The sequence below is a fragment of the Erythrolamprus reginae genome, chromosome 3 (assembly GCF_031021105.1).
Source record: "Erythrolamprus reginae isolate rEryReg1 chromosome 3, rEryReg1.hap1, whole genome shotgun sequence".
Classification (NCBI taxonomy): domain Eukaryota; kingdom Metazoa; phylum Chordata; class Lepidosauria; order Squamata; family Dipsadidae; genus Erythrolamprus; species Erythrolamprus reginae.
The window spans coordinates 254164015-254178371 of NC_091952.1; positions in this window are offsets into that span (position 1 = coordinate 254164015).

Here is a 14357-nt window from a genome sequence, read left to right on the forward strand (position 1 = left end):
TATTTTATTATTTATTACTTAGATTTGTATGCCGCCCCTCTCCGAAGACTCGTGGGCTGTATTGTGGTTTTTTTTAAATTCCTTGAGTGTATTTTTCTCCAAACCTCTCTCTGTGTGAAATGATAGAAGAAGAAGAAGAAAGATTTCTCCAACTCCATTAAGTGCTGCCTGGACATGTTCCCTTTGATCCAGACATATCAAGAGCTTCTGAAAACACCAGAGAGACAAGAATCTAAACAGAGAGATCAATTCTTCAACACTTCTCCCCTTGTCTATTTCTTGTGACTGACTGGGGCATTATTGAACAATGCAACGCAACCACAGGAGTTGGCTTGAAGAAGAAAAATTGAAAAAAATAAAAGAAAAGTAACTCATCTTTTCTTTTCTTTTTTCCTCCCAAAGAACATAAGAACATTTGGGTTTCTTTTTGAAACTTGGCTTTTTCCAGCTTTCTTTTCCACGTGAAAGGGTTTGAAAGAGTAACAGAATTGAGGGGGAAAAAATTTGTGGTTTTTTTATGGTCCTATTTGCCGATGACTCTAAAGTGTGCAATAGGGTTGATGTTCCTGGAGGCGTCTGTAATATGGCAAATGATTTAGCTTTACTAGATAAATGGTCAAAGCAATGGAAACTGCAGCTTAATGTTTCCAAATGTAAAATAATGCACTTGGGCAAAAGGAATCCTCAATCTGAGTATTGTATTGGCAGTTCTGTGCTAGCAAAAACTTCAGAAGAGAAGGATTTAGGGGTAATGATTTCTGACAGTCTCAAAATGGGTGAACAGTGCAGTCAGGCGGTAGGGAAAGCAAGTAGAATGCTTGGCTGCATAGCTAGAAGTATAACAAGCAGGAAGAGGGAGATTGTGAACCCGCTGTATAGAGCGCTGGTGAGACCCCATTTGGAATACTGTGTTCAGTTCTGGAGACCTCATCTACAAAAAGATATTGACAAAATTGAAAGGGTCCAAAGACGGGCTACAAAAATGGTGGAAGGTCTTAAGCATAAAACGTATCAGGAAAGACTTCATGAACTCAATCTGTATAGTCTGGAGGACAGAAGGAAAAGGGGGGACATGATGAAAACATTTAAATATGTTAAAGGGTTAAATAAGGTTCAGGAGAAAAGTGTTTTTAAAAGGAAAGTGAACACAAGAACAAGGAGGCACAATCTCAGGTTAGTTGGGGGAAAGATTAGAAGTAATGTGAGAAAATATTATGTTACTGAAAGAGGAGAAGATGGTAGGAATAAACTTCCAGCAGACGTGGTTGGTAAATCCACAGTAACTGAATTTAAACATGCCTGGGATAAACATATATCCATCCTAAGATAAAATAAAAGAAATAGTATAAGGGCAGACTAGCTGGACAGTGATGTCTATTTCGGCCATCAATCTTCCATGTTTCTATGTCCTTGGGGTGAATCCTGGCACCTACTGACTGTTGGAACAAGTTCCTTTGATTTTATTGGCAATATGTTTAATAGAGGGTAAAACAAACAAAGAACCCATCCTCGAATACAGCTCATCTGTTTGGAACCCATATCGCATCTCAGACATTAACACTCTTAGAAATGTCCAAAGATATTTCACCAGAAGAGCCCTTTACTCCTCCACTTGAAACAGAATACCCGACGAGACTAGACTTTCAATCCTGGGCCTAGAAAGCCTAGAACTAAGATGCCTTAAACATGATGGGGTTTTTTAAATCTTCAAATATTTTAAATTTAGTCGGATTATTTATGATTTGTTCCACTTGTTCTGAGCCGCCCCGAGTCTTCGTAGAGGGGCAGCATACAAATCCAAATAAATAAATAAATAAATGAATGAATGAATGAATGAATGAATGAATGAATGAATGAATAAATAAATAAATAAATAAATAAATAAATAAATGATCTAAGTATTGCCCACAAGATCATATGCTGCAACGTCCTACCTGTCGGCGACTACTTCAGCTTCAACCATAACAACACAAGAGCACACTACAGATTTAAACTTAATATTAACTGCTCCAAACTTGACTGTAAATAATACACTTTACCCTTGGATTATCCACGGTTGACCTATCCAGATTCCTAAGAGGTCAGTAAGGGACGAGTACAAGTACACTAGAGTGCCTTCCGTCCCCTGTCCTATTGCTCTCCTATATCCCCTATACCTTTCTTCTATTCCTATATCTCTTCTTCTATTCTTTCATTGATATGTTCTATTACTATATCTTCTTTTCTATTATTCTTAGATATATTTTACTATGAGTATCTCCTCTATAACCTTCATCATGTATTTTACTATGTGTATACCCACTAAAACCGTCATTGTGTATTGGACAAAATCAATAAACAATAATTTATTTATTTATTAGATTTGTATGCCGCCCCTCTCCATAGACTCACAAACAAACGTCTACAGGCAGTAATGGGCTGCCAAATTTTTTACTGCCATACTGTGGGTGTGGCTTATTTTGTGGGTGTGGCTTGATGGTCATGTGACTGGGTGGGAGTGGCTTACCGATCAAGATAAGTTTTCAAATAGGTGCTTGGGCTCTTTTTCAGTTGATTAAGTCGCATTATTTGAATAGCCACAACGACAAATGATAGACAGCATGATTTGTTGGGGAGCACAGTAATATTTTAAGGTTTGGTACTGAACTCACAAGGTTCAGTATGATAACAGATTAAGCAAGTAGCTCATTTCTTTTGAATTGCTATAAAAGTTCGGTTCTAGACAATGATTAAAATGATTGAAGAGTTTATGGGTAAAAACATACTATTTAATTATTTCCTATTTTAAAAGTAATTAAGGATCATAAGAACATAAGAAGAGCCATGCTGAATCAGGTCAAAGCCCATTGAGTCCAGCATTCTGTGCCCACCAATTGTCCAGGGGGGATCTTGAGCAGAAAGAGAAGGCAAAACCCTCCCTTTCCCCTGACCCCCAACAAATGGGACCCAAGGGAATCCTGCCTGCTTCAACCAACATAGAGGCGGCACTTGGACATCCGTTTCAATAATCACCGATACACTTGGCATCCATGAATCTGACTAATCCTGCCTTGAAGCTATCCAATAAAAAATAACAATAACAATGATAATGATAATGATAATAATAATAATAATAATAATAATAATAATAATAATAATAATGGCTGACAGCTGTCACAACCTCTTCTGGAAGGGAATTCCATAAACCAATGACCCTCTGGGTGAAGGTAATAGAAAAGGGAGGACAATAAATAAACTAATAAGTATTCAATAAATAGTGCATAAACTTTCTAATCCCATTGCGTTCTCCCCTTCCCTATGGGGGCAGCAGCCCATTACTGGTTACAGGAACTGGGCATGGTAAGTCTAGTGAAGAGAAGGACCAGGGGAGATATAATAGCAATTTTCCAATATTTGAGGGGCTGCCACCAAGAGGCACCTGAAGGCCAGACAAGCACCTGAAGGCCAGACAAGGAATAATGGATGGAAACTGAATAAGGAGAGATTCAACCTGGAAACTCTTGTGGTTCAGCCTGAGCCAGATCAAAGACCAGCTGCGTCTCTGCTGGCTCCATGCCCGGGGGAGTCTGAGAGCGGAGGGGAGAGTTCTTTGCAGCCAGACAGTGGAGACAGCAGTCAAGAAAGTGACGATGAAGCAAGGCCTGGGAGCCCTGGGGAAGGGGTATCTCAAGCAAGTACCTTGGATTCCCTGGAGTCCCTGGATGACGAAGCACAAGCTATCATTAGTATGCGACAGAGATGCATAGATCAAAGGAGAACTCAACTGCGTAGATATTATCAGCGCTGAATGAGGAGCACCTGGGGGTTGGGTGTGGTCCTCATTAGCAGGGAAGGGTTTATAAGGCATGTGAACCCTTTCGGCAGCGTGGAGTGTTATCAAAGTGGAGTTGGAGTTATCTGCATTGTCTCTCAGCGTTTTTGATCCTGGCTCATGGCCCAGCAGCCTTGAAGACCGGTGGGAAGTTTGTGTCTGTTAGCTCAACAGCCTCGTTTGGCATCAAGGATCCTGTTTTTCTGTATGAACAATTGCTTTCGTGTTTCTTTGGGAGTTCCAGTGCATTCCTGACCTGTAAGGACATTTTTTGTTGGCTTCTTTTCTCTTTATCATTATAAAACTGTGTTTGGATTCAACCGGTGTGTCTGGCTTATCTTTTTGGGTTGGTCATAGCTTCCGGAGTGACCCAGACAGAACAGAAACAAGGATACATTTTCTGATAGTGAGAAGAGTCAGCCAATGGAGTAGAAGTTGCCTTCAGAAGTTATGGAAGCTTCATCAATGGAGGCTTTCAACAAGAGACTGAAATGCCATGTGTCAGATATGGTGTAGGGCAGGGGTCTCAAAGCCGGGCCACTTTAAGACTTGTGGACCTCAACTCCCAGAATTCCTCAGCCAGCAAAGCTCAACACCTCACCTCAGCAAAGGTGGCTGAGGAATTCTGGGGGTTGAAGTCCACAAGTCTTAAAGTGGCCCGGGTTTGAGACCTCTGGTGTAGGGTCTAGATGATCTACAAAGTCCCTTCCAACTCTGTTATATATACTGCTCCAAAAATAAATAAATAAAGGGAACACTTAAACAACACAATACAACTCCAAGTAAATCAAACTTCTGTGAAATCAAACTGTCCACTTAGGAAGCAACACTGACTGACAATCAATTTCACATGTTGTCAGCACATTCAACTTTGTACAGAGCAAAGTATTCAATGAGAATATTTCATTTATTCAGATCTAGGATGGGTTCTTTGAGGGTTCCCTTTATTTTTTTTTTGAGCAGTGTAGTTATTCATATACAGTGATACCTTGTCTTACAAACTTAATTGGTTCCAGGACGAGGTTCTTAAGGTGAAAAGTTTGTAAGACAAAACAATGTTTTCTATAGGAATCAATGGAAAAGCGATTAATGCGTGCAAGCCCAAAATTCAACCCTTTTGCCAGCTGAAGCGCCCGTTTTTGCGCTGCTGGGATTTCCCTGAGGCTCCCCTCCATGGGAAACCCCACCTCTGGACTTCTGTGTTTTTGCGATGCTGCAGGGGAATCCCAACAGGGGAATCCCAGCATCGCAGAAACGAGTGCTTCGCTGGCAACGGAAGTCCGAAGGTGGGGTTTCCCATGGAGGGGAGCCTCAGGGGAATCCCAGCAGCGCAAAACCGGGTGCCTCGCTGGCAACGGAAGTCCGGAAGTGGGGCATCCCAGTGGCGGTGATGGGTTTGTAAGGTGAAAATAGTTTGTAAGAAGAGGCAAAAAAATCTTAAACCCTGGGTTTGTATCTTGAAAAGTTTGTATGATGAGGCGTTTGTAAGATGAGGTATCACTGTATTTTCATTTAGGTGGGTTGTCAGTGTCCTCTTCCAAGAGTTGAGAAAGAATGATTGGCCCCAAGTCCTTCAAGGACATTCCATTAATGAGGATGGACATAGAATTACAGGGCTTGAAAAGTGCTCAGAGGTCTTTAGTCCAATCTGTTCAAGGCAGAAGTCCTCATACCATCCCAATCAAAGCCTTGTCCAGTCTATTTTTTGGAAAGCTACAGTGATGGAGTATCTGCAACTTGGAGGCAAGCTGTTCTGTTGACTAATGTTCTCACTGTCAGAAAAGTTCCCCTTTTATGCTGAACCTCTATTTGATGAACTTCTACCCATAACACGTCCTACCCTTCTTGGTCTGGCGATCAAGTCAATTCCTCTTCTCTGTAACATCCCTTCAAATTCCAGAAGACACTTATCATCACCCTTCTAATCCGAGTCTTTGATAAACTAGGCATACCTAGTGCCCTCAATCGTTCATCCTACAATTTAACTTCTAGACCATTTATGATCTTTGTTGCCCTTTTGTGAACATTTCTAAGGTTTCAGCATCTTTTTTGTATCAAGGTGAACAGAAATGGGTATAATATTCCAAGTGTGGTACCTTGCTCAACAGTAGTAACTGTGAGAGGGATCTTGGAGTCCTAGTGGACAACCATTTAAACATAAGCCAGCAGTGTTTTATTTTATTTATTTATTTTATTTATTCATTTGTCCAATACATATGGGAGAGAATAGACATAAAGTAATATATATAAAGATAATATGTAAAAATAGAGGAGGAGATATATGAAAGGAAGAAAATATATATGATATATGAGATAAAGGAAAGACAATTGGACAGGGGACGAAAGGCACACCGGTGCACTTATGTATGCCCCTTACTGACCTCTTAGGAACCTGGAGAGGTCAATTGTGGATAGTCTAAGGGAGAAATTTTGGGGGTTAGGAGTTGACACTACTGAGTCCAGTAGTGAGTTCCACGCTTCGACAACTCGATTGTTAAACTCATATTTTTTACAGTCAGGTTTGGAGTGGTTAATATTAAGTTTGAATCTGTTGCGTGCTCTTGTGTTGTTGCAGTTGAAGCTGAAGTAGTCATTGACCGGTAGGACATTGCAGCATATGATCTTGTGGGCAATACATAAATCGTGTTTTAGGCGCCATAGTTCTAAGCTTTCTAGACCCAGGATTGTTAGTCTATTTTCATAGGGGATTCTGTTTCGAGTGGAGGAGTGAAGGGCTCTTCTGGTGAAATATCTTTGGACGTTTTCAAGGGTGTTGATGTCTGAGATGTGGTATGGGTTCCAGACAGATGAGCTGTATTCAAGGATGGGTCTGGCAAAAGTTTTGTAGGCTCTTGTGAGTAGTGTGAGATTGCTGGAGCAGAAGCTACGTAGGATCAGGTTAACAACTCTAGAAGCCTTTTTGGCGATATTGTTGCAGTGGGCTTTAGCACTTAGGTCATTTGATGTTAGTTTGGATTCTTTTTGCCGATGTGGAGGGTAGAGCATTTGTTGGTTGATAGTTGAAGGTGTTTGACCAATCTAAGACAAAGTCGAGGTCTTTTTGGAGAGTAAATGTGTTGTCAGTGGTGTTGAAAAGTTTTCCATTGTCGGCAAAAAGAACACAGTTGCTTGTGATATGATCGCAGAGGTCATTGATGTAGAGAATGAAAAGAGTAGGACCTAGTACGCAGCCCTGGGAACACCACTTTTGTGTGCAGCAATGCCAAAAAAGCCAACACAGTTCTAGGCTGCATCAACAGAGGGATAGAATCAATATCATTCTGTAAAAGACCTTGGAATACTAATATCGAATGACCTAAGTGCTAAAGCCCACTGCAACAATATCGCCAAAAAGTCCTCTAGATTTGTTAACCTGATCCTACGCAGCTTCTGCTCAGGCAATCTCACACTACCCACAAGAGCCTACAAAACTTTTGCCAGACCCATCCTCGACTACTGCTCATCTGTCTGGAACCCATACCACATCTTAGACATCAACACCCTTGAAAATGTCCAAAGATATTTCACCAGAAGAGCCCTTCACTCCTCCACTCGAAACAGAATATCCTACGATAATAGACTAACAATCCTGGGCCTAGAAAGCCTTGAAGTACAGCGCCTAAAACACGATTTGAGTATTGCCCATAAGATCATATGCTGCAATGTCCTACCGGTCAATGACTACTTCAGCTTCAACTGCAATAACACAAGAGCACGCAACAGATTCAAACTTAATACGAACTGCTCCAAACTTGACTGTAAAAAATATGATTTCAACAATCGAGTTGTCGAGGCGTGGAACTCATTGCCGGACTCAATTGTGTCAACCCCTAACCCCCAACACTTCTCCCTTAGACTCTCCACGATTGACCTCTCCAGGTTCCTAAGAGGTCAGTAAGGGGCGTACATAAGTGCACTGGTGTGCCTTTCGTCCCCTGTCCAATTGTCTTTCCTTTCTTTCACCTATCTTATGTATTCTCTTTCTTTCATATATCCTCTCCTCTAAGCTCACTTTCACCCTCTTTTATATTATCATATGTCTATTTTCTTCCTATGTATTTGTGTATTGGACAAATGAATTTTTTTAAAAAAGATAGATAGACAGACAGACAGATAGACAGACAGGCAGGCAGGCAGGCAGGCAGGCAGGCAGACAGACAGACAGACAGACAGACAGACAGACAGACAGACAGACAAATTCATAAAGTCCCATATGCCTTGATCATAAGTTTCCTTTTCTCCAACCAGAAATGGCCCATTCACACCAGAGGAAACTATCTATAGCTCCTTATTATTGCAAAAGGCTGAGATTCACGGAATAGCTTCTCCAGGGGTGTCCTAGAGCCAAATTATTCTGTACCATGTATAGTGAGATTAATGTTTGTAGCAAAGAAGTGGTACAAGACAGAGGGGAATTATTAAGATTAAACACGGGGAGGGGGAATGCGGCTAAGGACAGGTTATCAAATATTATAAAAGTGGTATATGATTAAAGTAAACCGTACATGGAACAAATGGGATGCTTGGTGGATGACATTTCAGGAGATAAGAAAGGGTGAGCAATCATCTCTTGATTTATAGGTAAATATATATGGAATGCTTACAGTGACATTAAGGATATGGTGACTTGGAAAGCGAAGGGGGTTTTGTGTGTGATTTTTGCATGCAGAAGATGCAACATTGTTAGCTAAGGAACAGAATAATTTGCAGTGAATGTTAAAATAGAATGTATGATGCAACCAGGCATAAGGATCTTAAAAAAAATATATGCAACCAAGGTGGTTTAACCGGGAACATAAAAATGGATTGAACAATTTTAAGTTATACATAAATTGCAAAGGTGGGGTGGGGAAAAACAGCAAGTAAATGCATTTGTGGGCTTCAGTAGAGTGTTTAGTAAAGCTGGGGAGAATGGATGGAGGTAGCTTAAAATCTGCCATGGGTAATAATAAAGTAGTAGGTAGAATACAATTGCTGGTGAGAAATTGATGTTTCTGAAAGAAATGGCCATGTACCGAAGCATGCTCCTAACCTCTTTCTATTATACCGAAGTGAAAAACAGTTCTGCCAAAAGAAACATTAAAATACATGGACTATGGTAGGAGTTTGTTACTTAAGAACAGACAGTGTGCAGCATGCAGCCAAAAAGCCAATACAATCCTAAATTGCATTAACAGAGGGTTGCAATCAAGATCAAAGGGAGATACTAATACCACTCCATAAAGCCATAGTAAGACCACATTTAGAGTAGTGCATCCAGTTTTGGTCACCACACTATAAAAATGTATTGAGACTCTAGTAAAAATGCAGAGAACAACAACCAGGATGATTAGGGGACTGGAGGATAAAACATACAATGAATAGTTGCAGGAACTGGGCATAACTAGTCTAGGGAGAAGAAGGACCAGGGGAGACATTTATTTATTTTATTTATTTATTTTGTCCAATACACAATGAGGGTTTACAACAACACGAAGCTTGGAACTTCAGCCTGATGATGGTGAATGTGATTTCACCGAAACGTCGCATAGACTCCCATATATATATATGTGTGTGTGTGTGTGTGTGTGTGTGTGTGTGTATGTGTATGTATTATGTGTGTGTGTGTGTGTGTGATGGTCTTGGTATATTCGGGTTTCTTCCCGTGTAGGATTTAGAAATTTCTGGCGACGTTTCGATGAGGTCCCACACGTCATCTTCAGGCTGGTGTTTCTGTCCTTGTTCTAGGGCGAACACAGCGAGACCTGAGCTGCCTTCCTTGTATAAATACTGGTGGCTGGGTGTGGTTTGATGGCTCAGCAATTGCCTGCTGTGTAGAAACTTCCTGGTGAGTCAGTGGGGTAACACCTGGGGTCGTTGATGTAACTGAGGTATGCTGATTAGTTAATGGTTGTAGATTAGGCGTGATATCCTGAGTAGTTGGAGCTTGCAGGCTACTTGATTGTTTTGCAATGTATGTTCTGAGTCTGGTTTCAGTTTCTATAGCTGGGATACGTTTGAGGGCTGGTTTCCAGATGTCTGGTAGGCGGGAGGTATCATCCCGCTTGTTCATATTTTGGGGATGTTTTTCTATCTCGATGGCTTCCATGATTATTCTTTTGCTGTAGTGTTCTGTTTTGGAAATTAATTTAGTACTGTCAAAATCAATTTCATGTCCTGTAGTTTTGAAGTGTTGGAAAAGGGAGGAGGTTTTTTCTTTTTTCCTTAATGAATTCTTATCTTCTGCAACACGTGCATTTACTCTCGAATTACTAGTTCGAGTAAACCAGTCTAAACCGATAGCATTTTACCCATGTCTTCTCCTCTCTGGACCAGATATTGTGGGGGGGAGATGGGACAAAGCCACCTACAGCATCCTGACAGCCAAAACAAGGTGCGGTGTGGGAGCTCATGCAGATTTTCCATGCCCCATTTTGGCCAGCTGAGTGCTGCAGGAGGCCCTCTAGGCCCCAAATTGGGGCACTTGTGGCTCTCCATTTTGGCTGGCAGAAAGCTGCAAGAAGACATCCAGGCTGAAAATGGGTTGCGGAGGGGGGGTGCCCTGTGTCCCATTTTGGCTTCCAGAGGCACCACAGGTCGGTCCTTTGCTATTTCCAAGCCATTTCCTGCCATTCAAATTAAAGCACACTCCCCAGGCCAGATCCAGCCTACAGGTCTTAATTTTGACACCCCCAGCTGTAGATCAATAAAGTGTGTTGTAAACACTGATGGGCTACCAATTTTTTTACTGCCACACTGTGGGTGTGGCTTATGCATTTTGTTTCAACATCTTTCAGTGCAAATTGGGTGTTCTGGGGTGGAGCTCCATTTTCGCAACCCCACAGCATTCCCTCCTGTCCGGGCAGTAGCCCACCCCTGATTATCTACTATATAAAGTATATGTACACACACGCATGCACAGCTCTTCTAAAATAACACACATTCAACCTCATTTGCTGTGATAGGAAAAACATACCCAGAGCCCAGAAGGGGCAAAAAAGAGGGGGGGGGAATCGAAATTTTGCTACCAGTACTGTGTACCAGACCATACTGTGAAATAGTATAGTAGTAGTGATATAAATGGCTAAGACAAAAAAAATATTTACCAACATTACAAAGCACAAATCAATCTTCATTGAAAGATAAAATATAAACAAATACAAAAATTGGTGACAAATAACTCATAAAACTTACATACAACGTTAAAGACCAGAATCGATGACCCTCAATACAAAACAGAAATAAACTCTTTAAGATAATATCCCAAATACACCATTAAAACAGACGTTGTAACCAAATGACAAGACAGTCTCTCTCATTCCAATCTCCCCCCCTTTCCCTTTAATCCTTTATGCTTTCAATCATCCCTTTTCTCATTCTCTCCTTTTCTATTGCCTACTCTATCTTTCTTCTCTTCTTTCTTTCCATTTTTTTCTTTTCTTTCCCCCCCTCCTTTTTCTTTCTTCAGTAATATCAATATAACTATGATGTTATGTGATATGAACGTTAATCACTATGTACTATTGATTCCCCTTTGTCCTTGTTTTTTGTCTTATTCTTAATAAAACTCAATAAAGCTTTTTCTTTAAAAAAAAAGAAGTCTAATGATGGTGAACCTGTTTTTCCTCAGGTGCCAAACAGTGTAGATGTGCACTATGTGCCCACACCCATAATTCAATACCTGTGGTGTGCGAAAAAAGCTTCTCCCACCCACCAGAGGCCCTCTGGAAGTTGGAAACGGCTTGTTTCCCAACTTCTGGTGGGCCCAGTAGGCTTGTGTTTCACCCTTCAAAGGCTTTGTTTCGCCCTTCAAAGGCTTTGTTTCGCCCTTCAAAGGCTTTGTTTTGCCCTTCAAAGGCTTTGTTTCGCCCTTCAAAGGCTTTGTTTTGCCCTTCAAAGGCTTTGTTTCACCCTTCAAAGGCTTTGTTTCGCCCTTCAAAGGCTTTGTTTCGCCCTTCAAAGGCTTTGTTTCGCCCTTCAAAGGCTTTGTTTCGCCCTTCAAAGGCTTTGTTTCACCCTTCAAAGGCTTTGTTTCGCCCTTCAAAGGCTTTGTTTCGCCCTTCAAAGGCTTTGTTTCGCCCTTCAAAGGCTTTGTTTCGCCCTTCAAAGGCTTTGTTTCGCCCTTCAAAGGCTTTGTTTCACCCTTCAAAGGCTTTGTTTCACCCTTCAAATGCTTCCCTGGAGCCGAGGGAGGGTAAAAACACCCTCCCCCATCCCTCCGGAGGCTCTCTGGAGGCCAAAAAGACCCTCCCAGAGCCTCTGTGTGAGCCAAAAACCAGCTGGCTGGTATACATATGCACATTAGAGCTGAGCTAGGGCAACGGCTTGTGTACCAGCAGATATGGCTCCACGTGCCACCAGTGGCACCCATGCCATAAGTTCACCATCCTTGGTCTAAGTGCTGTTGCTGTAAAAGTTCAATAAATAAACTAGTCCTCTGCAACTCCAAAAGAGTTAATAATACAGATCTTTGTTACGTGGGGATGACAATTAAACTGGCTGCTCAGAACAAGGAGGGGCTCTCCAAACAACTACCAGTGGAGCCATTGTGAGTGATGTGCATCTTTGTGTTTGCCGAATGGCTGCTCTTACGACGGCCAAGGGATGGATTGCGCAAACCAGCCGAGGACTTTCTCCAACCCAAATAGGTCCATTGAGCAATTAGCAGAAGCCTCATCAAGCATTTCTAATTTCTAATGAAGTCGAGTTTTTTCTAATTTGACGGTGGCATGATGGATTGGTTTGCTGGGGCAAAGCAAAGAAGAAATTGAACTGGGTCTGTGCATTAAGGAGGAGAAAACAGGCTGAAGTTCTTCAGGAAAATCGAGACCAGTGGCTCATACGAGGTCTGGAGGAATAACATTGAAATGTAAAGAAACTCTCCATTTTTGTTTAAGGCATGTACCATATTTTTTTGGAGTACAATACACACCGTTTTCCTCCCTAAAAGAGGCTAAAAATTTGGGTGTGTCTTATATTCTGAATGTACTTTTTTAAAGCTTTTTTTCAGCCCTAACTGGGTGCTAATGATCTTCCCAGCTCTTGCCTTGCAAGCTGTTTCATCGTTACTCTCTGCAAAGAATGTTTTCCAATCCCTAAGTTGGTGCAGGCTTTTTTTTCATTGCTTACTGTTGTGGTTAGCTCTGGCCCTGCCCCTGCCCCAAGGACTGTGGATGTGGGGGAGACATCCACATGCTGCAGGCCTGTTTTGCCCCCCAGTGGAATCTGCTGATATAGGCTCCTCTGACCAAGAAGACATGTGTGACAGGGAGGAGGAGAGTGGGGCAGACAGCTCAGAAGGAGATCAATTATCTGTCTCCTCCTTGGATTCGGAACAAGAGTTAATGATCCAGCCACACATGCGGAGAGCGATGCATAGGCAGCAACAACTGAGAGATTATTATCAAAGAAAATGAGGCCACCTGTGGTTGGGTGGGGCTGTGGTCATTAGTGAGGCTGCTATAAAGAGCAGCCTGTGGGTTTGACCATTGTGGAGGATTATCTGATTGTTGTGTTTCGTGCCTGCCTTGCTGACTTTGATCTTTTGTGTGCTGATTTTTCCCCGCTTTGAAACTAAACCAGAGCAAAGTGTGTTTCACTTTGTGAAAGAAGAAGGACTGTGAATTACCTCACAGCTGCAAGCTAAGTATCACAGAACTGATAAGGGACTTGTACAAATTACCAGTTTGTTTTTAGATGAGTGCTCTTTGCTATACCAAAAGAGGGCTTGGTTTAAGTGAATTTTCATTATAAAGAACATTGTTTTGAATTTTCATATGTGTGTGTGTCTGAAATTTGTACCTGTGAATTTTTGGGAGGAGTCTACCAGAGAGCCCGATAGAACACTTACTTGTTCCTAATGTTTCTTTCCAGCCCTAACCAGGTGCTAACGATGTTCCTAGCTCTTACTCACTTGCAGGTTCTTTCATTGTTACTCTCTGCAAATAAGGTTTAGGGGACTGGAGCCTAATCGTATGAAGAAGAAGGACCAGAGGGGACATGATAGCAGTGTTCCAATATCTCAGGGGTTGCCACAAAGAAGAAGGAGTCAACCTATTCTCCAAAGCACCTGAGGGTAGATAAAGAAGCAATAGGTGGAAACTGGTCAAGAAGAGAAGCAACTTAGAACTAAGGAGAAATTTCCTAACAGTGAGAACAATTAATCAGTGGAACAGCTTGACTCCAGAAGTTGTAAATGCTCCAACACTGGAAGTTTTTAAGAAGATGTTGGATAACCATCTGTCTGAAGTGATGTAGGGTTTCCTGCCTAACCAGGGGGATGGACTAGATGACCTCCAAGGTCCCTTCTAACTCTGTTGTTATTATTGATTGATTTGATTGATTGATTGATTGATTGATTGGATTTGTATGCCGCCCCTCTCCGGAGACTCGGGGCGGCTAACAACAATAATAAAACAGTATACAAAATAATCCAATAGTAAAACCGATTAAAAACCCATTAATATAAAAACCAAACATACAGACAGACATACCATGCATAAAATTGTAAAGGCCTAGGGGGGAAGAGCATCTCAATTCCCCCATGCCTGACGGCAGAGGTGGGTTT